The sequence below is a fragment of the Eulemur rufifrons genome, chromosome 8 (genome assembly GCF_041146395.1).
Source record: "Eulemur rufifrons isolate Redbay chromosome 8, OSU_ERuf_1, whole genome shotgun sequence".
Taxonomy (NCBI): Eukaryota; Metazoa; Chordata; class Mammalia; order Primates; family Lemuridae; genus Eulemur; species Eulemur rufifrons.
In genome coordinates this window covers 24,450,370-24,477,115 of record NC_090990.1, presented here as the reverse complement: position 1 = coordinate 24,477,115, position 26,746 = coordinate 24,450,370, and the positions used below count along the sequence as shown (strand labels likewise).

The 26,746-nt window shown below is 40.9% G+C and overlaps 3 pseudogenes; 1 reads left to right on the top strand and 2 right to left on the bottom strand.

Annotated features, from left to right (window-relative positions):
• Nucleotides 1–1,384: 1,384 nt before the first annotated feature.
• Nucleotides 1,385–2,032, bottom strand: LOC138390264 (cofilin-1 pseudogene; annotated as a pseudogene).
• Nucleotides 2,033–10,268: 8,236 nt separating this feature from the next.
• Nucleotides 10,269–10,368, top strand: LOC138391089 (U6 spliceosomal RNA; annotated as a pseudogene).
• Nucleotides 10,369–15,954: 5,586 nt separating this feature from the next.
• On the bottom strand, nucleotides 15,955–16,073 carry LOC138391231 (5S ribosomal RNA; annotated as a pseudogene).
• Between the last annotated feature and the right edge of the window lie 10,673 nt (nucleotides 16,074–26,746).

The window sequence follows — 26,746 nt, the reverse complement described above, 5'->3', positions numbered from 1 at the left end:
CTTGTATATAACGTGTAATTCAATTAGGCCTATTAAACTGACCAATGGAAGGCTTGACTGTGGCCAGTGGTTGGTGGAGAATGGGTGCAAGGGAGTCATTCTTTGGAGGTACATTCTTGTTTTGGTCAATTTTCACCAATTTTTCAACCTTTTAAGGGCTCATGGTTATCTTGCACTTAAATTGCACTTAAATTTGTAACACAGAAAAACTCATCTAGAGCAAAACAAAGGCTAAATATAAAAATGCTTAGAAAAAATGGAAATGACATGCATGCACAATTGACTGAAGAGTCATAGAAGATAGTACCTCTTCTTTTCTCTCACTTGGCATATGCAAAACAAAACATTTTGTGTTTACCCAAACATACGGCACAATTTAAAGTTTTTCATATGATATTCTCTGGCTAAAATCTGCAGCACCAAGTAAAGTGGTGGGTATGTCTTTGCCTGAAGCTATAGTATTGAAATATTACTTCCTATGGCATATATTTTTAGTATGTTTTTAAGTGAAAAAGTCATAATACTGGGGAAAAAATGAGTCACTGACTAAAAAGTAAAATAATTTCTTAAGAGCCATTATGGCGAAAAGTTGTTAACTGAACAGTCATTATATGGGTTAAGTCTGTATTCCTCTCTCCTTAATTCCAGATCAAAAGTTCTTAATGTAGATTTATGGAACTGACATGTCCTATGTCCAATCAATATGACAATTGAGCCGCCATTTACTAAGCAATCTTGTGTGTCTGCCAAAGCTTTAGATACATGATCTAATTTAAACCTTATTAGTAGATACTGAGGATGCAAGTGAGGTTTAGAAAGGTGAAGTAACTTGCTCAAGGTCATACAGCTAAGAATGAACAGAATTGGGATTTGAATCCAAGTCTGTTTAAGTCCAAAGCCTATTTTTTCTTAGCCTCCTCTTCTGCCAGTCTACAACCATTTTGGTATATGGAAAAAACACTGTTCTTGGAGTACAAGACTAGCTTTCACTCAAGTCCTACCTCTGCCACTTCATAGCTGTACACCTTTGTACAAGTTTCTTTTTTTTTCCCCATTAGTGGGCCTGTTTATTTTTGTGTCTTTTTTTTTTTTCTTTCCTTAATCAAAGGTCCCTTACTGGTCCTGCTTCCATGAGTGGCTGTGACCAGGGGAAAAAGGAAGGGTCATCTCCACAACACTTCATTTGTACACAGAACTAAACAGACAAGCACAGAGTCACTATTGCAGTTAGAAGTTGGCAGCATGGGAAAGGGATGGAAGAGGTGAGGTGTAGGGGTGTTTTTAAAAAAAACACAGGCCCCTCTCCCAACTGGGGGAGGAACTTGGTCTGTTTCAACCCAAGAGGAATCAGAAGATCAAACTCGGTTTGGGAAGGCCAGAACCCTCAGGGATGGAGGGAGGAGGAAAATCCTGGGGGTGGAGGGACTGTTTGACAACTAGGGTAAAGGGATTGCCCTCCCCCTGCTGGAATCGCCCCAGCGCCTCCGGTCTGGCAGGAAGGGGGCAGCCTGCAACCCCCAGGGGAAGGCCTGGGGCTGCCAGATGCTCCAGGCAGGGGACCGGAGGGGGCTGACAAAGGCTTGCCTTCCAGAGAGATGATGGCACTGCCCCTCAGCTTCTCTGCCAGGGTGCAGCGGTCCTTGACCTCCTCAGAGCAGTTTGCTTATAATTCCTGCTTCATCCCTGTCAGCTTCTTCTTGATGGCATCCTTGGAGTTGGCATAGATCATTTTGCTCTTAAGGAATGCACATTCAGGGGTCCAAAAGGTAAACAACAGGTCCTCCTTCTTACTCTCCTTGGTCTCATAGGTCGCATCATAGAGAGCATAGTGGCAGTCCTTGTCTGGAAGCATTTTGACAAAGGTGGCATAGAGATCGTCGGCAGTCTGGCCCATGTCACCTACCAGGATCTCCTTGCCCTCCTCTAGGATGATGTTCTTCTTGTCCTCACTCAGGCAGAAGAGCACTGCCTTCTTGCGCTTCTTCACCTCCTCTGGCATTGAAGCTTTGTGCACCTTCATGTAATTGAACATCTTGATGTCCTTCATACCTGTCTCCAGCAGTTATTTCACTGCATTTACCATTGCTAAAACCCTAATCAGCTGTCATCAAAACTATTTTTGGGGTAATTATTTAAGTAAAAAAATGTAATAATAATACATATGCCTGATGTGAATTTTTTTTTTTTTTTTTTTTTTTTTTGAGACAGGGTCTCAAAGGGTAAGATTGACAGTGGGGAATGTATAACAGAAAATGGCCTGAAAAAGGGTAAAATGTTTTACGAACTGTCTCTTTAAAACCCCTTCACTCTTTTTGGGAGCTAAAACCTGCATTCTTGCCCAAGGGCAGGGGAGTGTTCTTTGGTTTCTTGAATGATAGTTGATGACTCCTGGAATTGTCACTAAATTGTTTTTGCTGGAGGTGGGACGGATCAGAACCATGAGCTATAGTTAAACAGCAATATCGTGAAGCTAAAAAAACCTCCCTTTAAAAGCTCTGTATTTCTGCTTATGGGGAAGAAAATGGTACTTTAAGAATTGAGTCTAGGCCGGGCGCGGTGGCTCACGCCCTTAATCCTAGCACTCTGGGAGGCCGAGGTGGGCGGATCGTTTGAGCTCAGGAGTTCGAGACCAGCCTGAGCAAGAGCGAGACCCCATCTCTACTAAAAATAGAAAGAAATTATATGGACAGCTAAAAATATATATAGAAAAAATTAGCCGGGCATGGTGGTGCATGCCTGTAGTCCCAGCTACTCGGGAGGCTGAGACAGGAGGATCCCTTGAGCTCAGGAGTTTGAGGTTGCTGTGAGCTAGGCTGACGCCACGGCACTCACTCTAGCCTGGGCAACAAAGTGAGACTCTGTCTCAAAAAAAAAAAAAAAAGAATTGAGTCTACCATTTTTCTCACTTGCCAGCAAATTAATAAACTAACCTTTTCTTCTCTTCAAACCACTTGTCCTCATTCTTTATTTGGTACAGGGACAAATGCCAAGCTTTCAGTAACAGAGTTCTCCCTCTGTCACCCAGGTTGGAGTGTAGTGGCACAATCATAACTCACTGCAACCTCAAACTCCTGGGCTCAAGCAATCTTCCTACCACAGCCTCTCAAAGTACTAGGATTACAGACATGATCCCACCACACTTAGATATGAAATTTTATTTGTACTTTTATTTAGTTTTTTATTTATTATAAATAATAAAATAGAGACAGAGGCTTGCTCTTGGTCAGGCTGTTCTCCAGGGCTCTAGTGCACTAGGATCACATCTGTTAATAGCTGCTGCACTCCAGCCTGAACAACAGAGCGAGATCCCATTTTTAAAAATAAGAAGTAGAAAAAATTTTTAAATATACAAAGGTGGTAAATTTTGTTATGTGTTCTTTATCACAATTTTTAAAAAAGGCAAATGATGTATTATCACCATTATTATAAGAATAATTTTGACCTCATGGACCCTCTGAAAGTATGTCAGAGACTCCCCAGAAGCCACGGACCACACCTTGAGAACTGTTGCTCTATACCATGTGTTGGCATTTGTATCCTCATTTCTGATTCTATCCCTACTGCCTGCAGAATCAAGTCCACACTCCACAGCATGACACCCATCTTATAAGTTCCTGGGCAGATTTGGTGAGGTCATGTCTGTGGATGTTTAGTCTAGTGCCAGGCACATTACAGGACCTGAATAAATGGGCAAAACCCACTTGTCCCTTAGTATGTGTTCAAGGAACAGATGAATGAAGAAATTTGAACAGGGAAGCATTGTAAATTTACAGCAATGAGATTTAGAGAAACATGATCCTGATAATGTTTATTAGTAAACAATACTAGCATTATGATATTCTCCCATCCAAGTACTAACCAGCCCCAACCCTGCTTAGCTTCTGAGATCAGACAAAATCAGGTGTGTTCAGGGTGGTATGGCCATAGACAGGGTTATGGCATTCTAACGGTTATTCTTACAACACCTGGAGCAAATTTGTTGCAAGGGAGACCTAGTCTTTTCTCCATGGTCCTCTGACTTTCCTCATCCAAATTTGATCTCATGTGTCTTTTTACAGTCCTCCAGAGAATCCTAGCACTCAAAAGTTAGTAGAATGATCTTAGGCAATAACTCCAAGTCAGACAAAATCTATGAGATATTCAAAATTAAATGGAGTATCAATTAAAATATTTGAAAGAGTTGTTTTATCCCAGGAATATGTAATAATGAAAGATTCTAAGATTCCTTCAGGCTCCAAATTGTTTAAAACTCAAAAAATTATAAATGGAATACATTAACATATCCTAGAATCCCATCAGGTTCAATGGTTCCAAGAATTAGGAAGAAATGACATATACATATCTCAAGAACCAAAGAAATGCAAAATTCAATAAATTAATTAACATGAGTAGAATGTGAGAAGAAAAAAGTTAGAAAATGTATATATTTGACATGGGCTATGGTATTACTGTGTTATACTTCACTTGAAGTTAGTGAGTCACTGATATAATAATTTTAAAGAGAGTTCAGTATGCCCCCAGTCATTTGTAATCTCGGTGAATGTCTCCTTTTCTGGTCTGCATCTTTAAATTCCGGGAAGTTTTAGAATTTAATGGAGAAAAGTTTAAGGGAATCATGACACATTATTAATATTTTCATGTTAAGAAATCTGTGCCCAATTGGAATTTTATATACTTTTTTTGTTAAAAGAAATGGTATCCAGATTGATAGAGCCTACTAATGAGCTCTTTCATGAATTAAAAAAAGCTCAGCCTAAAGCATATCATCTTAACATTTCAGACTATAAGATAAAAAAGGAAATTCCTAAAAACTTCCAGAGAGGGAAAACAGATGACGTTCTGGAATCAGAATGTAACACTGGAAGCTGGAAGACAATGGAACAATCCTACCCAAATACTGAGGGAGAAAATTGGGGTTTCAGCCTAGTTTTCTTCTCCTAGCCATACTATTAAGTGTGAGAATAGAATTAAGACATTTTGGTCTGTAAGAATCCAACAGATTTACCTTAGAAGCTCTCTCAAATAGAGAAGCAACCAGAAGATGTGCTGTAGTAAAATAAAACAATAAACCCAGAAAGCAAATGACATAGGATCAAGGAAACAGAAGACACAACACAGGAAAATGGTGAAAAGAAATCCTGTGGTAACATCTTGCAGCAGACCTAGAAATCTAGCTCTTACTGCAGAATGGAAGCAGCAGAGAACTCTAGAACTCTAGAACAGAGACATCTGGGGGGGGGGGATGGAATTAATGAATAGCTGATATATTTGACCAAGTGAAAAATAATATTGATAGACATACAGCATATTCCATGGAACATGTAAAAAAAGTTCAAATAAATTGGATTATGTACAGTGTAAGCCAGTTGCAGTGGTTCACACCTGTAATCCCAGTGACTAAAAGGAGGCTGAGGTGGGAGGATAGCTTGAGCCCAGAAGTGAGACCAGCCTGGGCAACAGAGCAAGACCCATCTATAAAAAAAGTACATTGTCTGAATATTGAAAACTAAGCAAATGTCAAAATGAGGAAACACTTTTTGTAGGAAAACAACAACAGGACAGAAAATAAATTGCAATTATGAATATACACTCATTGACACAGAAATGAATAATCCTTATGAAATCATGATAATGCAAATACTGATTACCGATTTAACAAACAATTGTGAAACTGGGAGAATGAGGAGAGGAAGTGGGAGTAGTGGGTACTGGGAGCTAAATCCTCACTTACCATAATAGGAAGTCAACAAATAATGTCTCAAATTGAAAAATAAAAAAATAGTGGCATCAACATATGATTAAGAGACATGAGGATGGGCTCGGTGGCTCATGTCTGTAATCCTAGCACTTGGGAGGCTGAGGCAGGAGGATAGCTTGAGGCCAGGAGTTTGAGACCAGCCTGGGGAACATAGTAAGACCCCATCTCTACAAAAAATTTAAAAATTAGGCCGGGCGCGGTAGCTCACGCCTGTAATCCTAGCACTCTGGGAGGCCGAGGTGGGCGGATCATTTGAGCTCAGGAGTTCGAGACCAGCCTGAGCAAGAGCGAGACCCCACCTCTACTAAAAATAGAAAGAAATTATATGGACAGCTAAAAATATATATAGAAAAAATTAGCCGGGCATGGTGGCGCATGTCTGTAGTCCCAGCTACTCGGGAGGCTGAGACAGGAGGATCGCTTGAGCTCAGGAGTTTGAGGTTGCTGTGAGCTAGGCTGATGCCACGGCACTCACTCTAGCCTGGGCAACAGAGCGAGACTCTGTCTCAAAAAATAAAATAAAATAAAATAAAAATTAGGTAGGTGTGCTGGTGTGCACCTATAGTCCCAGGTACTAGGGAGGCTGAGGCAGAAGGACTGCTTGAGCCCAGGAGTTTCACGTTGCACAAGCTATGATGATGCCACTGCACTCTAGCCAGGATGACAGAGCAAGATCCTGTCTCCAAAAAAATAAAATAAATAAATTATTTTTTAAAAAGAAACATGAAAGTAGTTACCAGAAAAAATATATACGGGTAATATAGTGGACATTTTGGGGAGTAGAATTAGTGGGTGGGGACTGGAAGGAAAAGGATTGCTGGGTTTCATGATAAGCCTGCCATACTGGTTGACATATATATATATGTATAGGTTATACATATATATACATATTTTAAGAGACAGGGTCTCTCTCTGTCACCCAGGCTGGAGTGAAGTGGCCTGGTCATAGCTCACTGTACTGATTAATATTTTATTTATTTATTTATTTTTTTACCTCAACATGGCACCAATGATTAATATTTTAATTACACATACATATGATTTAATTTTTATATTAATTCTTAAAAATGGAAAATTATGCTGCAATAAACATCAATGTGTACACACCATTGCACTCATTTTTTATTATGGCCTTAAAATAAATCCCAAGAAATGGAATTTCAAGGTCAGGAGGCATGCATATTTCAAGGCTTTTGATACTAAATAGCTCTCCAGCAGGGCTAGGCTGATTTACACTCCTCTCAGCAGAGAATTAGCCTGACCCATCACCTTCCCACCAGGTTGTCAACAGCTCCAACTGTGATGTTATTCTCCTTTGCTTTCTGGCTTATTCTTTTGCCTTCTATTAGAAACCAGGATTTTGGGCCAGGTGCAGTGGCTAAAGCACTTTGGGAGTCCAAGGCAGGAAGATCGCTTGAGGCCAGGAATTTGAGACCAGCCTGAGCAAGAGTTAGACCCCGTCTCTACAAAAAATAGAAAAATTAGCCGAGTATGGTGGTGCATGCCTATAGTCCCAGCTACCCGGGAAGCTGAGGCAGGAGGATCCCTTGAGCCTGAGAGTTGGAGGTTTCAGTGAGCCATGATGATGCCACTTTTACTATAGCCCAGGCAACAGAGGGAGACACTAAAAAAGAAAGGAAGGAAGGAAAGGAGGAAGGGAGGGAAGGAGGAAAGAAACCAGGATTTTGAACTAGGAAGGTTGTCTGATCAAACAAGAAGCATGGACCAGGAATTCTATTCTGGCTCTGCAACTGCCTGACTATATGATTTTGAACACATCTCTTCCTTTCTCTGGCCTCAGTTTTAGCAACTCTAAAGTGAAGTGCTTGGACCAGATCAGTACTTTGCAACATTTTTACTCCCCTTCCCTTGAACACCATGTATTTATCTACTGAACAAATTCCATTTACTAAGAAATTATTTTTTCTCCTTCCTGGTGTGTATTACTCATATAAGATGACAGTCAGGGGAGAACTACTAAGTATAAATAGCAAGGGAAAGATACCCTGTGCAACCTAACTGAATTAATAAATTCAAGCCAAAAGATTTTTATTTTCCAGCTTGTACAGCCTGGCTACAGCAAATACGTAAAGTACATTGTTCCCCTTCTCTGCTTGTAGTTTCCCCAAGATGAACTCGATGGGATAACTGTCTCAGATCCAGTAATCCATTTTTTCTGCTTATACCTCACAATCATCAGAGTTTATTCCGTCAGTACTGCTCTCCAGCTAAATCAGTTGAACGACTGACCTTGTGCATGTTTGGGGGAGCCAGCCTACAGCAAAGGCCATTGGAGGGAAGATTAACACCCTGCCTGGGAAGGAGAGAAGGAGGGAAGGCAGATTTATTGTGAAGTTAATGAAGCTTAAGTTTCAAGGCCCCTTATTTGCAGGAGCTCCTGTGAGAGGTGGGAGTTGCTGGGAGTTGTAGTCCGCTCTGGATAAAGAGAGGAAGCAGTTGGCAATGGGGAAGCATTTCTGTGTAAGCATTTCTGAAAAATTGCCTAGAGATCTCAGAAAAGAGGCAACTGAATCTCTAAGTCCTCAACAATTTGTCTTGATTTCTTTTCTCATTCTAAACAAATGTTAACTTTCATACTTAATATTATTGTCATTATAATTTTGTAGTCTTTTTCTTGGAGAGGGCCTCCAGAATTGTAAAAGTTCAGACCTTACAAAACCTGGATCCGCTCCATATATAGAAATGCATCCCTTCTCAGCAAGATAAAAGCTAGAGATCTGGCTCACCCACTGGTGGCAGAGGAGAAACCTTTTCGTACGTCTTCGACCAATATCTGGGCAGCATGCTTCAGTCCTGTAATATGATAGCACACATGTAACCAGCGACTCCCGTGCAGTCCCAGATCATTGCAACTACCTCTCTGGGGACAATGAGAGTCCATGTGCATGATCAACCATTCAAATAATTTCTTCTTAACCATTGGTTTCAAATCTTCCTTGCTGCAGTCTTTTGCCCTCCCTTCTAATACATTTCAAAAGCAATGTGTTTGCTTTCCTATGCCTGGCACATTTGAAAGCATGCAATAAATAATTGTTAAATGAATAATTTAGAAGAATGAATCCTAGCCTTTCTGGTTCCCAGCCTCTGACAAGAGTGTGAATAAGCTATAAAATTACAAAAATATGGGCAGTCGTAGGAAGAAGGATGACAGCTCTTCTTTTCTGTTTATTCACTAAAGCAGTGATTTGTAAATTTAGCGTGCTTTAGAGAGCCTTATTTAAAGTGCAGATTCACAGGCTGTGTTCCCCAGAGGTCAGATTCAGTAGTTTGGGAAGGGATTCAGAGGTCACATTTTTATTAGGGGCCCCTGGTGGTTCTGATTATAAGCTACTTCTTGAGAAATGCAGTAAAAGGGACTGGGTTTGGCTGGGTATAGAATTTATTCACCTCTTGCAACCACTACCTTATGTGGCTAATTCTAGTTCAAGATCTGCCTGGGGGATAGTTCCAGAGAAGGTTTGGCCTCTTGAGATTGTAGCAATCCTTAAATTCTTTTCTTCAGGTAAATATTCACAGCTGCTGTAGTGGAAACAGTACCTATTTGAGAAATCAGACAGATCTGGGTTCAAATTGTTGCATCTCTCTGAGTCTCAATTTATCTCTAAAATAAGGCTAATAATGCCACTCGTAATTATTGTGAAGATTAAATACACTGATTTATGAAAGTGTTGTGGAAAATGTCCAGTGCCTACCAGGCCTGCCATACAAAGCTGTTCAGTAAAAGTTCATTTTTACCTCGTTCTTTCACCTGAATAATAATATCAAGGATGAAAAAATTCCCCCAAGAACTATGAGATACTTGAAATTTTCCCATTTAGACATTCATCTCCTAGGCTTCAGTTTTCCAGTCCTTGTTAAAATGTACATGGCGCTGAAATTAGTAACCAGACACCCACTGGCATTTATACTTTAGTCACATGTGGTTCCTGAATTATTCTGGGAAGGCAAAGGCAGGAGGAAGGGTGGGGAGTGGTGCCATGGTGGGAAAGGAAGGAAGGGAGAAGCCAAGGAATAGGAGAAGGGTGTCGAGTAAAACGAAAGGCACCTGAGAACAACCTTTTCAAACATTTATAGCCTTTTATGGGGCCAGGGAGCCCACTGTGAACAATGGTTTTCAGCCTATTGTCCTGGTTGCCTTGTGAAGAAACTTTCAAGGAGTCCCTAACATAAGGGAATTTTAATGTTGGTGGGAAGGACATTCTTAGTGTCAAGGTGCTGAAAATTTTAACAGTATTTCCAAGGGGCAAAATATCTTGATAATCCTCTTGTAGTGGAAGATGAACCCCTAAGGGCATGGCTATGGCTGGGTAAACCGCTTCAAGTGAGTTGAGAAGTTTGGTTTTGCTCCTGAGAGGGGGGGAATGGAGAGTGGGATCGGACAAAGACAGGTGAAATGGTACAAAGCTGGAGACTATTTGGAGTGAAAGTGGTTGGTATCAATTCTTTAGAAGTGGGGTAGCCAGATGACATTAGAAAAAACGAATGTCTGGCTTGCTTCGGCAACACATACGCTAAAATTGGAGTGATACAGAGATTATTAGCATGTCCCCTGTGCAAGGATGACACATGAAGAACTTTAGGGGATCTTTTATGGAATCACTGAAACATTTTTACTTAACTTCAGATGAGTGGGCTAAGCATGTAACTTAGCAGCTTTTTATTAGGTCTAACTCTTGGCATTGTCAGATTGGACTTAAAAATCAGAATAGTTACAACTGTGACTTGTAAATATAGCTGAAGTATGAGGCAGATTCAAGAAGAGTAGATTATTTTCATTATGCCTCTAAAACTAAAAATCAAAAGTGAGGTAGTCATCCAGGTCCCCCACCCCAGTATTTTCAACTGATATAATTTTCAGAGTGTGTGCTGCTTATTTTTTACATTTAACAATTAAAAATAACTAAAAATGAATAGCAAATAGTTTATTGGTAAATGCATGATTTCAATGGCAGTGAAATAGCTCACTACAACCTCCAATTCCTGTGCTCAAATAATCCTCCCACCTCAGCCTCCCTAGCAGCTGGGACTACAGATGTGTGTAACCATGCCGGCTAACTTTTAAAACTTTTTGTAGAGATAAGTTCTGGCTATTTTGCCCAGGCTGGTCTCGAACTCCTGGTATCAAGCAATCCTTCTGCCTTGGCATCCCAAAGTGCTGAGATTACAAGCGTGAGCCACTGTGCCTGGCCTAAGAAAGGTTTTAATGTACCTCAAGAATATAAATATAAATGTTTTCCAATATGTCCTTCTAGTATTTTTACAGTTTATTTTCTATGTTAATATCTGTAACAATATTCCAGGCATTGTGTTGGTTGCCAGGTATACAAGGATCGGCAAGACAGAGAGGCCCATTCCTTACCATTCTGGAGCTTATATTGTAGCAAAGTAACAGACAAAAGAACAAAAAACCAATTAATAAAATGATAGATTAGGCAAGTGCCATGAAGGAAAGAAAAAGATTATTAATTTCTCCACATATTTATAATGTTACCCTTTCCCAATAAAGGTCTCTCCTCATCCTAATGTAGGGAAAAGCAAATACAAAAGAAAAAAGGGAGTTGGTATGAAATCTGTCCCAGCACCTTTTGGTCTGGTTGCATCCCTTTTCCTCCATTATTTTCTGGCTTGTGTATTGTCTCCACTGTTCTATTTTTTAGTGGAGTTTCCTTGTAATAACCTTTTGACCGTGTCCTTGCCACTGTGCCCTCAACATTCCTCAAGGAGCTTAAAGGCTTTGGTATGGAGCCAAGAAGGCGTTACAAAGCATTCAAGGATGAAGGCTGAAGAAAGTCCTAGACTGGCTCAAAGGGGTATCAGCGACCTTTCAGAGCACAACTGCAGTAATGTGCTGGAGACAGGAGCTCAGTTTCACGGCATTCAAACTGGTCTTTAGTTGTGATCATGGGCTTTGTCTACCTTTCTGACCCCCGGATCAGTCCTTGTTTTCCTTCTTGAGGGCTGTTCTTCCTCCATTCAACTCTGCAAACTTTCTCAGTCCCATGAGTTGGAATGTCTTGAAACCTAGAAATTGAGCCACTACAGTTTCACCAAAGCAGAAGTTCTAACCAGTTGGGTTCATAAAGGATGAGAGGTACCTCACCCTTGTAAGATCAAGCATTCCGGTGATCCGGTGGGAGAATGGTATGAGGTTGGAGCATGGTTTGAATAGGCTGGGAATGGTGGCTTGTCAGAATGTACCACAGTGGCTGAGCTGTTAAAGACTTGGAATATATGAGGTCTGTTGGGAAAGTAGCCAGCCATGTAATATGAAAAATAGAGACATTTATTGAAGAAGATACGAGAAATATTGTCCACAGGACAATGACACCTCAGTCCCTTTCAAAGTAGGCACCTTGGGACTTACAGTTCTCCCAGCGTCTCTTAACCTAACCCGTACACATTCAACATTCTCAGGTGTTCTGCTTGTCGCAGGCTTCCACTGTCAACAGATTCTCGACCATCTTTGAAGCATTTGTGCCACACTTTTATTTGCGCTGCACTCGTGGCATCATCCCCAAAAGCCTTCTGAATCATCCGAATGGTTTCCGCGGAGGATTGTTCGAGCTTAACGCAAAAGGTGATGCAGATTCGTTGCTCCACTCGATCAGTCGTTTTGAATGAGACCGCCACACAGTACACATGCTCACTCAAGGGCGTCTAGCGCCCCACTGACTAGGACAGTGAAGTCTTCACTGATCAGGCGTGCACATCCCAGTCCACGCTCCTTGGCTGCCGGGTTACGTTGATCTCGCACAAATCGTTCTAGTTATATTTAATATTAACAATAGCTGGATACTTTCTGGACAGACCCCGTAAGTTCAAGTTGCCATCTATATATTAGAGTTCAAATCTGCATTCTAGTAAAATAATGGCATATGTTTTCATGGTATGTTTTATGTGCTATGTGTTGTTGTGTGTGCTTTAAACGTTCATTTAATCTTCCTGATGCTAAAGGTAAGTACTATTATTACCATTTCCATATTAGATATTGAGGAAACTGAGCCCCAGAGAGATTAGTTATAAAGTTAATCCCTTATAACTAACTAGTAAGTGGCAGACCCAGGATTCAAACCTAGACAATCTGGCTCTAGAATCTGCATACTTCTTGATAGCTACGCTATACTGCCTCTCAAGAGGGAGTTTGTTTCTATTTCCTGAAACATTTTCATTATTGAGTATTTTTCTTCCTTTTATGAAAAAGAAACTGATTTCAGACATCTGGGGGTAGGCAACTCCTTGAGAATTTTGAGAGAATAAGAAACAGCATAAGGCAATTCTTCCTATGGGTAAAACATCCCAAGAAAAGAGGTTGGAAGTGCTGATGTCTTAGAATTAGGGGTTTTGAGCTTTTTCAGAATCCAAGATTTCAGACTTGTGAGGCTGAGGTAATTTTCTGAAAAAAAATGTTTAACTGGGGGGAGACAGAGGGCGTAAAAAGGGCCACCGGGAAGCAATCGGAAAGGGAAAGGAGCAGCGGATGGTGTCGGATCAACACTGACAAGATAGCCCAGAGGCGCTGGTGGCAGGTGATGGATTTAATCCAGGTTTGTGAATATGCTGTTCATAGTTTTAGGTCATTGACTCCTGGAGTCATTTCCTGTGTGACTGTTTGCAGTTTTTCCTACCAAATAATGGAGGCCAACTGCGGAAAACAGAAGGAGCAGGCTGTTTGACTTTGTGCTGTGGAGCTCTAGGCTGCTGCAGAAGCATCAGATTCTCACTCCCAGGAGGGCTCTGAAGAGGCAGCAGGCACGTGGTTCGTGCTCTAAATTCTGCACGCAGTACAAAGGCAGTGGGGGAGGGCTGGCAGGTGGGTGATGCAGGACTGCGGGGGGGGGGGGGGGGGGGGGAGGTACTGGCAACCTTGAAATCTGGCTTACACAGGCTTTCTTACGAAGATCTCTCCACTTACCCGCTTGGTTTACCTCCCCTTCTTATCATCTTTAACCCTCTGCCCAATCAGATTTGTGTCTGTTTAAAATCCAGTCCTCTGTGTCAGCCTCGTTCCCCCGCTGTCAGCCATCCACCAGGCCTGATGAATCCTGAGTCCTAATTCCAGCCTGGGTCTGGTTGGGGTGATTCACAAGAAGCCCCAGGGGAGGAAGAGGATGCAGAAGCGGGGTCAATTAGTATCTGCAAAGGGGGCTGGGAAGAAATGATGCTGCCTGAAGTGGGGGATTGGAGCCGGACTCTCCCTCCCGGGAGTAGTGTTTCTTGAATTGACCCCAAGGAGAACATATTTTCATCCATTATGGTAGAATATCGGAGAGAGCTTAAGTAAGGCCAGTAATAACACGTTAGACTTTTCCTGCAGCTAACACAGCCATCACTTAGCCAAAGACATCACAGTGCTTTACGTTTATTAATACCTCGTGTATTCTTACTCCATGAGAATTTTACAAATGAAGGAATCTCAGATTCCAGATTTGTGCTTTCATTTCTTAGTTTGTTAGTATTAAGCTCCTAGAGGGGGAAGGGAGCTCATTTCCTGAGCACCTAAAACTGGCCAGGTCCTGGGGCTACATTATTTCCTATGCTGCCCTATTTAGTCCTCACTGCAATGCTATGAGGGGGTTATCATTGCCGTCACTCTCAGGTGAGGAAACTGAAACTCTTGAGTGAAGTAACTAACTAGGGTTACACAGCTGTAATGATGAAGTCGTGATTCAAATCCAGACCTATAAAGATTCTAAAATGCATACTTTTTTCAACATACTTTGCTTTATTTAACAGTCATGAAACATTCATTAAGGAACTAAAATATGAATTCACAGGCTGAATATACAGGCGGTGAACATGGTCCCTGACTTCAAAGAACTCATAGCCTTGGGTAGGAAACATGCAAATCAGCAGGCGATTGAAACACAATGTAGAGTGATAAGTACAATGACAAACCACAAACAGGGGATGTAAGAGAGCCCCTAAGAAGCAAGTGAGGGGCCCTGCCTGAAGAAGTCCAGAGAAGATGGTCTTAAATCAACCAATGCCCACTGCACTCCTGGTTGTAAAGAACATGGAAGCACAGAAGAATAAAAGCTAATATTTTTTGGTGGGCACTGTACTCAACATACATTATTTCACTTAATCCTCATAATCCTTCATCCTGAGTTGGGCAATGAAAGATGGCAATGGGGTTTATGGGTCTGCTGCCTCCCATGTTGTAGCTTCTGTGCAGTACCATGTTTGGAGCTTTAGGCATGTTCAACTATGATAATGAGAGCCTTGAAGAGTGGTAATAAACCTGAGTAAGGCCCCATTCTGGGCCTGAGGGAAAGCAGGTGAGACAAAGGCTCTTTTACTGCTCTTGCTGTAGTGCCAGTGTCCAAACTGGCTTTCACTGCAGTGTCAGCAGTGCAGGAAGCTTATTCTCTTTGTGGTCCGGAGGTTACTGAAAGCCAATCTTGCTTGCCCCAAACACCCCCTGCAGTGTGTGGAATGCCTGCCAGAACCTAACCAGCCTTGATGATCTTGCCTGCTTTGCCCTGCCCTTCCAGATTGTTCCCTTACGTCTTCATGGGAAATATCACACAAGCTGTGCTTCCATTGTGTCCTTCCCTGCTCAAACCAGGGAGGTCATTTTCAAACCTGACCCTCTACCAGCGTCACCACATAGGGAGACCCAGTTAGGGTCCCCAGAAGATGGATGTCACTATGATAACTTTAATTGAGGATTTAGGAGAAGGCAGACCCTGTGTTAGGTTAGGTTCTTAATCCTCAAACCAACACAGGAGGTATTGTTATCCTTATCATTTTACAAATGAGGGAAAGGAAGCTCAGAGAGGTTCAGAAACTCGCCCAGGGATAAATGGCCTGCAATCGAGCTGGGATGGGAACCTGAATCTGTTTCATTCCATAGTTGACTTATGCTGTTTCCAATGTCTGAAACTAGGAAATGTCAGCACACAGTGGATGAGATATCTCAGCACATGATCTATGAACCTGTAGCTGAGAAGACTTGGGAACACTCAACACCTTTAAAACAAATTTAATTGATTGGTACTAGCCAAATATGACGCAGGTGAGGTGATACTTGTCTATACTAGGGGCCTTGAGATTTTGTCCTTCCATAGTACATGATAAAAAGGTGATTTTACATTAAAATAATTTATTTTAGATTAACATATAATTAAAGGGATCATTATGTAGCTAGATTTAGAAATCTTTTCTTTTTTTTAATCCTACAGCATCCGGTATTCTCTGGTGCTCTCCCATCCAAGTACTAACCAGGCCTAACCCTGCTTAGCTTCCAAGATCTGATGAGATCGGGCACATTCAGGGTGGTATGGCCATAGACAGATTTATAAATCTTTAACAACACTCACAAAATATAAATAATGTTTTACATTTCTCCATTGAATTAGCGATACATATTATTTAATTTAAATTAATCATGTAAGAGAAAATATTATTTGTTCACCAATATATTTAAAACTGATATGTTGTATTGTAAAATTTAAACAGGAATAGAACCCATAAATCAAGAGATATTCATAACTTGATGTTTGGGATTACATTTTATTTGTTAATGAATTCTTTTTTTAATAGACAGAGTCTCCCTGTGTTGCCCAGGCTGGCCTCAAACCCTGGGTTCAAGGGATCCCCCCTGCCTCGGCCTGCCAAGTAGCTGGGATTACAGGTGCTCAACTGTGCCTGGCTAATACATCCTTGGATTTTATATTTCTTAAAAAATCAGCTGGGCTCAGTGGCTCACGCCTCTCTTTAGGAAGATGAGAAAGGAGGATCACCTGAGGCCAGGAATTCCAGACCAGCCTGCACAATAGGCTTTTGTAGAGACCCAGTCTATACAGAAAATTAAAAAATTAGCTGGGCCTGGTGGAGTGCACCTGTAGTCCCAGCAACTTGGGAGGCTGAAGCAGAAAGATAATTTGAGCACAGGATTTTGAGGTTACCGTGGGCTATCATGAGCAACAGAGCTAGACCCTGTTTCAAAATCAATCAATCAACTACTTTTATTTATAACATGTTTCTAATTAGTGGACTTAAGAGAAAAGATTTTATTTCTAAGAGATAAAGAGAGCTGGTTTAGGGCTATTATGAGCATGCACTTTTTTTTTTTTTTTGGTTTTGTGATTTTTATTTTTATTATTTATTTGAGACAGAGTCTCACTCTGTTGCCTGTGTGTCAGCTTAGCTCCCGGCAACCTCAAACTCCTGGGCTCAAGTGATTCTCCTGCCTCAGCCTCCCGAGTAGCTGGGACTACAGGTGCATGTCATCACACCCGGCTAATTTTTTCTATTTTTAGTAGAGATGAGGTCTTGTTCTTGCTCAGGCTGGTCTTGAACTCCTGAGCTCAAGGAATCCTCCGGCCTCAGCCTCCCAGAGTGTTAGGATTACAGATGTGAGCCACCACACCTGGCCACACTTTTCAAATAAGATCTGCGAATATAGGAAATCTATCTCCCCCCATAAATTAATAAAAAAACCAACTGGATATATTATTAATATTAATAGTTATCTCTATGGTTAGTATAACTTAATGTTTAAAGGTCTGGATATAGATTGTGTGGGTGTAAATCCTGGTTCTACTATTTCATAACTGTGTGCCTCTGGGTGACTTGCTCTCTCAGTATTTTAATTTCTTCATCTTCAAAAAACAGTGGTGAAATAAGAAAAAGTAAATAATTATAGAGCAGTGAAAACTAAATGAGTTAATGCATGTAAAAAGTCTGTATATATGCAAAGTCTATTTTAGAAAGCCTGGAAATTACAGAAGAATAGAGACAAAATCAGAAATCATCCAACCTCAGTAACTTGATGGACAGTGACTAATCCCAATGGTGCTTTTGTACAAATTAGAAAAGCTGGCCCTTCCTCAAGATACTTAACTCCCATCAGCCCGAAATTTATCTTAACAGGTGGCACTGTTTAATACTTACACTTGGACATTAGGCATAAACCAACATTGTCTTGAGCAATACAAGACATTTTGGTCACCTTGCCTATGGACTACAACATAGGATGTTTTCAATTTGAGGCTATTACCAATCGTGTTGAGATGAACAAATTTGTACACGAACTTTTTTTCTCTATTTAGAATTTGGGCTAGATTCCAGCACCTAGAAGGCACACAGAGGGTATTTGTTGAATACATGAATGAATGAAAGGGCAGAGGAAGTGGGAAGCAGAGGGAGAGGGGGAGGGGAAGAGAGAAGGAAAGGAAGAAAATGAATTTCATAAATTATTTTCCAAAAGAAGGATATCAGTAGTGGCTGTTTCAATTTATGTTAACTTAGATGAAAAATGGTATCTCATTTTAATTTTCCATTTCTGTAATTATCAGTGGGGACATTTTCCATATGTTGGTTCATTTATTTTGGCTATTTATTGGGATCTTGGTGATTTTTCTCATAAAATTGTATAGATTGCTTATACATTACAGATATTTACCACTTATTGTGATTTTTTTCTTGCAAATATTTTTTCAGTTTTACTTTTAACTTTTGTTATTGTCTTGTATTTTTACATGGTGATTTCTAACCCTCATGCAGGAAAATTTATTGATATTTTGTTTTACAATTTGTTCTAACAGTAAACCTTAAAAATTCCTCTTCCTGACAAAGATATAATATTCACTTCTATTTTCTTCTTGTTCCTTCTGGATTTGTTTTAAAAATACGTGTATCTCTTTAACCTATCTGGAACTAGTTTGATAATACATATTTTTTTTTAGCAAACTAGTATATTCTAATACCATTTGTTGAATATTTCTTTCCTTTCTCATTGATTTCTGATGTCCCCTTATGGTAAAAACTCATATATATGGCCTCTGTCTCTGAACTATCTTCCTCCATTTGGTGATTCTTTAAACTCTAACTATTTTTGACCTTTAAAATCAGGCCAAGTGGCAAATTTAGCAGCAGTTGAAGAGTCATAAACTTCAAGATTAAAGTAACTGTGGAAAAAACCTGGAAGGGCATTTAGTTCACTGTGAGGATGAGAAGTGATCAGAATCGAGTCACTCATGATTACTTCAGGCTAAGACTAAGGAAGACCTCTCCCCGCCCAATGATAAAGAAATAAATAGAGAAATAATTAAATAAACGAATGTACTACAAACACAGCATGTTATCTCTAAGTCAAGGAAAGCAATAACCGACACACTGCAGTCAATCCAGTGTTTTCTGTTATTAAGAGAGGCACTCTAGTTACTGATTAGATCTACTGGAAAATTTACCCAGGTATTGAAATCAACTCTTCCAAAAGGTTATTTGCCTGGAGGCTCAATAACAATGGAGTAATGGAGCGTGTGTCGTTAGCCGCTTTCCAAGGAGATGGAGGAAGTGGCACGGCCACTGAGACACCTAGTGGTGAGGATCTTTACTGCACCGTTAGAGTTTGCCAGTTGGGCCCATCTAGGAACACATGCTGACCAACATGGTTTCTCAAGCCCTGGGGTCCATTTGAAGATATAAATTTAGTCAATTCAATTAATATTCATTAGGGAGCAGCAGTGTGTTTCAACAAGCATATTATCTCTATCCCCTACCCTACGAGGCCTCATAAAAACTCAACTCATACCAGAGGATAATTACAATTTTCATTTATTGTAATTATAGTGTTTGAACTGTGAGTTCACCCACATTTGGAGCATTACAAGGTAAAGATTGTTCTACATACTATTCAGGCATAATAATTTACCACAGATTTCAACTACAGAGTTGTGTTTAATATCAGAAATTAGTCATCTATGTCTGGGGCCATTCTTCAATGGTTCAGAAAAGGAAGGATTAATGGATTCGTTCATTCATTCAAATATATATTGAGTATCACAGCACTAGCCTCTGAGGTTTTGGTGGTTAAAAGATAATCCTCAGGCTGGGCACCATAGTGAGACCCCCCTGCTCTACAAAAATTTTTTAAAAAATCAGCCAGGCATGGTGGCCCACACCTGTAGTCCTAGCTACTCAGGAGGCTGAGGTGGGAGGATAGCTTGAGACCGGGAATTTGAGGCTGCAGTGAGCTATGATTGCACCACTGCACTCCAGCCTGGGTGACAGAGCGAGACCCTGTCTCAAAAAAATAAAAAAACAAAAAAGAGAATCTCAGTCATGGCTCTCATGATTTTACAGTCTAAGGTGTACAATTTAGCAAGTCTCTACAATAAAGTAGGATGAATGTTATAAGACTCAAAGTACAGGATGCTAATCAAATGAAGCAACTTGGTCCTTGAGGGTCACAGAAGGCCTCTAGAGAACGGCAGGTATAAGTCAAGTCCTGAAAGATGGATAAGAACTAACCAAAAAGGGGGGAGACAATGACCAGGGGGAGATTATTTCAGGTGAGAGCAGGATATGTTAAATGAACTAAAAGACAGTCAATTGGACTGGAGCAAAGAATGCAGGAGAGGGAGAGGAGGCTGGAGAGGAATGTGATGCCCAGGGAATGGAGGGACATCGTAAGAGTTAAGGAGGCTGTATTCTCTCCTAAGGGAAATGAGAAGTTTAAAAGAGGGGAATAGAAGCATCACATTTGCTTTTTAAAATGGTAATTTTGGTTTCTGCCTAGAAAATAGAAAGGAGGAACGCAATTGTGATAACCAGTTAGGAAGCTTTTGCAGAAGTCTAGGTGAGAAATCATGCCACAGAGTTACTTTAGCTGGGGCCAGTAGCACTAGCATGGGCTTGTAGTCCCAGCTACTCAGAAGTCTGAGGTGGAAGGATCGTTTGAGTCCAGAAGTTCGAGACCAGCCTGGGCAACATAGTGAGACCCTGTCTCTCTTTTTTTTTTTTTGAGACAGAGTCTTGCTTTGTTGCCCGGGCTAGAGTGAGTGCCGTGGCATCAGCCAAGCTCACAGCAACCTCAAACTCCTGGGCTTAAGCGATCCTACTGCCTCAGCCTCCCAAGTAGCTGGGACTATAGGCATGCGCCACCATGCCCAGATAATTTTTTTTTCTATATATATTTTAGTTGGCCAGATAATTTCTTACTATTGCTTTAGTAGAGATGGGGTCTCGCTCTTGCTCAGGCTAGTCTCGAACTCCTGACCTCGAGCGATCCACCCACCTCGGCCTCTCAGAGTGCTAGGATTACAGGCGTGAGCCACCGCGCCCAGCCGAGACCCTGTCTCTTAAAAAAGAAAAAAAGAGAACAATGTTAGCTTGGAATACAGTAGTGGTGGTATTTTAATCTGCAAAATGGGGCAAATGGGAAAACCATACTATCAATCTTAGAGTTGTAATGAGAATTCAAGATTTAGTATTTACTACAGTGTCTGGCATAAACTAAATGATGAGTTGATTTTGGTTACTATGACATTGGCTATAATTTGAGGCAGATATTACTTATTATATTAAAGAATTATCCTTTTGGGCCAGGCACGGTGGCCCAAATTCCTATAATCCCAGCACTTTGAGAGGCAAACGTGGGAGGATTGCTTGAGGCCAGGAGTTCGAGACCAGCCTGGGCAACATAGCCAGACTCCATTTATACAAAAAAAAGTTTTTTAATTAGCTGGGTGCAGTGGCGTGCACCTATAGTCCTAGCTACTTGGGAGGCTGAGGCAGCAGGATCACTTGAGCCTAGGAGTTTGAGGCTGCAGTGAGCTATGATTGTGCCACTCCAAGATGGGTGATAGAGTGTCTCAAAATATATACATATATACATATATATATATATATGTCCTTTTGGTACATACAACAAACTTTTAATGATAGGGTGGGAGTGAGTGAATGAGGGTGAGATTTTTCTCTAGAAACTTATTCATAACTTGAATCATTTACAGTTAACATGTATGTAGTACACTACTCATGTAATTTTATTTAATTAATTAATTTATTTTTTTTGCATTGAGACAGAGTCTTGCTCTGTTGCCTGGGCTAGAGTACAATGGCATCTTAGTAGCTCACTGCAACCTCAAATTCTTGGCCTCAAGCAATCTTCTCACCTCAGCCTCCTAGAGTGCTAGGATTACAAGCATGAGCTACCGTGCTGGCCCTCTACTTGTGTGTAATTTTGAAAAATTAATAATGGAACCTAACCATCAACATGCAGAATGAGGCCGGGTGCGGTGGCTCATGCCTGTAATCCTAGCACTCTGGGAGGCCGAGGTGGGCGGATCGTTTGAGCTCAGGAGTTCGAGACCAGCCTGAGCAAGAGTGAGACCCCATCTCTACTAAAAATAGAAAGAAATTATATGGACAGCTAAAAATATACATAGAAAAAATTAGCCGGGCATGGTGGTGCATGCCTGTAGTCCCAGCTACTCGGGAGGCTGAGATAGGAGGATCCCTTGAGCTCAGGAGTTTGAGGTTGCTGTGAGCTAGGCTGACGCCACGGCACTCACTCTAGCCTGGACAACAGAGTGAGACTCTGTCTCAAAAAAAAAAAAACAAAAAAACATGCAGAATGAAAGAGAAGTAAGTGGCTGGGCTTCGGGCTCACACCTATAATCTTAGCACTCTGGGAGGCAGAGGTGGGAAGATCACTTGAGCTCAACAGTTCAAGACCAGTCTGAGCAAGAGAGACCCTATCTCTACCAAAAATAGAAAAATTAGCTGGGCCGTGGTGCCTGCCTGTAGTTCCAGCTACTCAGGAGACTGAGGCAGGAGGATCACTTGAGCCCAGGAGTTGAGGTTGCTGTGAGCTAGGCTGATGCCACAGCACTCTAATCTGGGAGACAGAATGAGACTGTCTCAAAAAAAAAAAAAAAAAAAAAGGAAAGAAAAGAAAAGAAAGTTCTGGTACAAAGTAAATGGTCCCTAAGTGGCAGCAATTCCCCTTATGGAGAACAGAGGAAATCACATTTTTATTTCCAAATGTGATTGGTATAATGTGAACATTTTTTGATACATAAAATAATAAAGAGTTTTAAGAAAAATTATCCTTCTGTTCCAAATTTCTAGAAAATTAAAAACTCAATGATTATTGAATTTTTATCAGCATCCACATGCTTTTTCTTTATGTATTGATGGGATGTATTAGTTTACTAGTTTTCCTCTAATATCTTAATAACTTTCCTAATATTAAGGCATCTCAGTATTCCTACGAAAAGCCCCATTTACTTGTGGTAGATCATACTTTTACTGCTAAATTCAAGGATAAACTTCTTTTTTACTTAGCCCATTCTTCCACAGAATCAAGGATAAACTTTCTTCTAAAATGTATCACATACTCTGGTTTCTCTTAGATCATATAAATCTTTCCCCTTTTAAAATGTATCAGAAACTTCTTAGAATATACAAACTAGACTTTTGTTACTGAATTCCATTTGTCTTCTGAGCTGTAACACTCAAGTGCCTTTAGAGGTCTCTGACTTATTTTTTATAAGCTAGTATTTACTGAGCACTTAGAAAGTGCTAAACACTTCACATAATCCTCACAACTTCCCCAAGAAGTGTGTAAGAAAAGTGAAGGATCTTGAGAGTGGCCACTTTCTTCTCTTTCATTCTGCATGTTGATGGTTAGGTTCCATTATTAATTTTTCAAAATTACACACAAGTAGAGGGCCAGCATGGTAGCTCATGCTTGTAATCCTAGCACTCTAGGAGGCTGAGGTGAGAAGATTGCTTGAGGCCAAGAGTTTGAGGTTGCAGTGAGCTACTAAGATGCCATTGCACTCTAGCCCAGGCAACAGAACAAGACTCTGTCTCAATGCAAAAATAAATAAATAAATAAATAAAATTACATGAGTAGTATACTACATACATGTTAACTGTAAATGATTCAAGTTATGAATAATTTTCTAGAGAAAAATCTCACCCTCATTCACTCACTCTCACCCTATCATTAAAAGTTTGTTGTATGTACCAAAAGGACATATATATATATATATATATATATTTTTTTTTTTTTTGAGACACTCTATCACCCATCTTAGAGTGGCACAATCATAGCTTACTGCAGCCGGAATTAGAGCCTGTTCTTCATGATATGCTTTCACTGGATCATTCGTTCAAAGAATATTTATTAAGTGTCTCTTTGCCAGTGTCCGTGTTAGGTGTCAGCGGTATAGCCTTAAAGAACTCAATCTAACAGGGGAGACAGATAATAGTCAAGTGAAGAAATCAGATAAATACGAATTGTGAAGAGAGCTATCATATACCTTACATTATATACAGAATATTGTAACAGAGAAGAGAAGCCTACTTGGGTTGTGATGATTGGCAGGGAAAGCTTGTTGGAGGTGATTTTCAAACTGAGGTAACAGGATAAAGAGTTCACCCCACAAAGTAGGGAAGGAAGGAAGAGAAAATTTAAAAAGAGAAGGATGAGGAGGAAGTAAGTTTGCAATGAGTTGGGGGAGAAACACTTCAGACTGAGTAAACAGCAAGTATAAATATCCCGAGGCAAAAAGCGTACAGGAAAGTAACTTGATAAATCTGAAGAATAGAGAAGCGCTTAGTGCAAGTGGAGTTGGGGAACTAGAGAAATAAGATTGGGAAGCAGTGGGGGGGAGGGTCAGAACAAGTCATGCCTTGTCAATTTTAATCTAAGAGCAATAGAAATTCACTGTGGGACTTTAAATAGGGGAAGTGAATGACATTTTCGGAATATTATTATTTTTTAAAAAGATCATTCTAGCTGCCATACGGAGAATGGATTAGAGGACTCAGAGAGCAGGGAGACAAGAAGTGGTTGCAGTAGTTTAGGTGACAGAAGTGGAGAGAAGTAAACAGATTCGAGATAGAATTCAGAGGTAGAAGCAATTTTTGCATTTTATGAAGAGGATCTTAGGTTTTTGTTTTGAACAACCAAGTGGTGCTATTTATCATGATGGGGGAGTTTGGGAGGAGCAATAGGTTAGGTTGATAATATTAAGAGCTTCAAGTTGGCATACTAAATCTGATATGCTGGCCAGGCAAGGAGGGTCATGCCTGTAATCCTAGCACTTTGGGAGGCCGAGGTGGGAGGATGGTTTGAGCTCAGGAGTTTAAGACCAGCCTGAGCAAAAGTGAGACCCCATCTTTACTAAAAATAGAAAGAAATTAGCTGGACAACTAAAAATATATAGAAAAAAATTAGCTGGGCATGGTGGCGCATGCCTGTAGTCCCAGCTACTCTGGAGGCTGAGGCAGGAGGATCACTTGAGCCAGGAGCTTGAGGTTGCTGTGAGCAAGGCTGACGCCACGGTACTCTAGCCCAGGCAACAGAGTGAGACTCTGTCTCAAATAAATAAATAAATAAATCTGATATGTCAATTAAGTCTGCAAGTGGAGATGTCTAGTAAGAGGCTGGATGTCTGAGAACTGAGCCCTAAAATGTCTCAACATTTCGAGATCGGCCGGGCCCGGTGGCTCACGCCTGTAATCCTAGCACTCTGGGAGGCCGAGGCGGGTGGATCACTTGAGGTCAGGAGTTCAAGACCAGCCTGAGCAAGAGCGAGACCCCGTCTCTACTAAAAATAGAAAGAAATTATATGGCCAACTAAAAATCTATATAGAAAAAATTAGCCGGGCATGGTGGCGCATGCCTGTAGTCCCAGCTACTCAGGAGGCTGAGGCAGTAGGATTGCTTAAGCCCAGGAGTTTGAGGTTGCTGTGAGCTAGGCTGACGCCACGGCACTCATTCTAGCCAGGGCAACAAAGCGACACTCTGTCTCAAAAAAAAAAAAAACAAAAAAAACATTTCGAGATCCTACAAGGGAGGAGATGGAATGATTGGTGAGGCAGGAGGAAAATCATGACAGTGTGGTGACCAGCAGGCTAGTGAAAAAAGTGCCTCATGAAAGACAATACCATCTATGTTGAATGCTGCTAACAGGTAAAAGGAGATAGGTAAGTGTTTATTGGATTTGGCAACATGAGGATCATTGGTATCCTTGGCAACAGGTTAGGAGGAAGGAATAGGTGGGCAGATTGTGATGGGTTTAAGAGAAAATAGAGGGAGGAAATGGAGACTGTGAATGTAGGCAACTTGTTTTAGAAATTTTGTTGCAAAGAGCAAAGAAATGGGATAGGACAAAGGTGTTAGGTTGGGACAAGGAGGAAGGGGAACAGATGCTTTGTCTTGGGGGGGTTCCACTGAGAAATAGATGATGTTAGGAGATGCTTTGTCTACTGGGAGGAACAAATTGACCAGAAGCGGGGCTTCCAAAAAAGAACATGCTGCATCAAGGGGTCCCCAAGGAATGACCAGCTATTTGGTCTATGATAAAGGGTCTCTAAGGACTGACCAATCCGAAATGGTAGAAAGGCCACAAAGTGGAGATATGATCTAGGCCACAAATGAGAGTCTTTGGAACATGCATGCGAGGTGACAGCATCCTCAAGTGACCTACCCTCATTAACACAGTAAAAAAAAAAAAAAAATCACACCCACCAGCGCCATGACAGTTTACGAATACCATAGCAACCCCCAGAGATTGCCTTACAAGGATAGAAAAGGGGAGGTTTTGCCATTCCAGGAATTATCCACCTTTTTCCAAGAAAAACCATGAATATTCCACCCCCCACCTAACATAAAATTAAGGAATCAGCATAAAAGGGAAAATCTTGTTAAACTCAGGATCTCCTCCACTCATGGGGGTTGGCCCATTCCTTCTCTGGAATGTACTATGCTTTAATAAACTTTTGCACTTGGCTTGCATCTGCTTGGTCTGCTTATTTGCTCTGTTGACTTGGTATCAGTAACTATTCTTTGGTACTGGGAACCAAGAACCAGGAAACACAGGGACCTGACATCTGGTTCCCACACCTGACAAAGGGAAGATTTTAATTTTAAAATGGTAATGATCCAATAGAAGTAACTGATAATATAGCAAGGAAAAATCCTTGATAGGGCTTGAGGGGGTGGGGTTCGTAGCACAAGGCAAGGGTTGTGCTTTAATAGGGGTAAAGACACATCTTTCATAGCATCAGGAAGGAAGGTGGAAAAAATGAAGCAAATGCAAGTAGACCTGTGGCTTTCTAGTTGGATGAGAATGTTTCTTTCTGATGATTTTTATTTTCTCAAAGAAATAAGAAGTCACTAGTTATAGGGTGGACAGTAAGAGAAGAAAGTACAGGAGT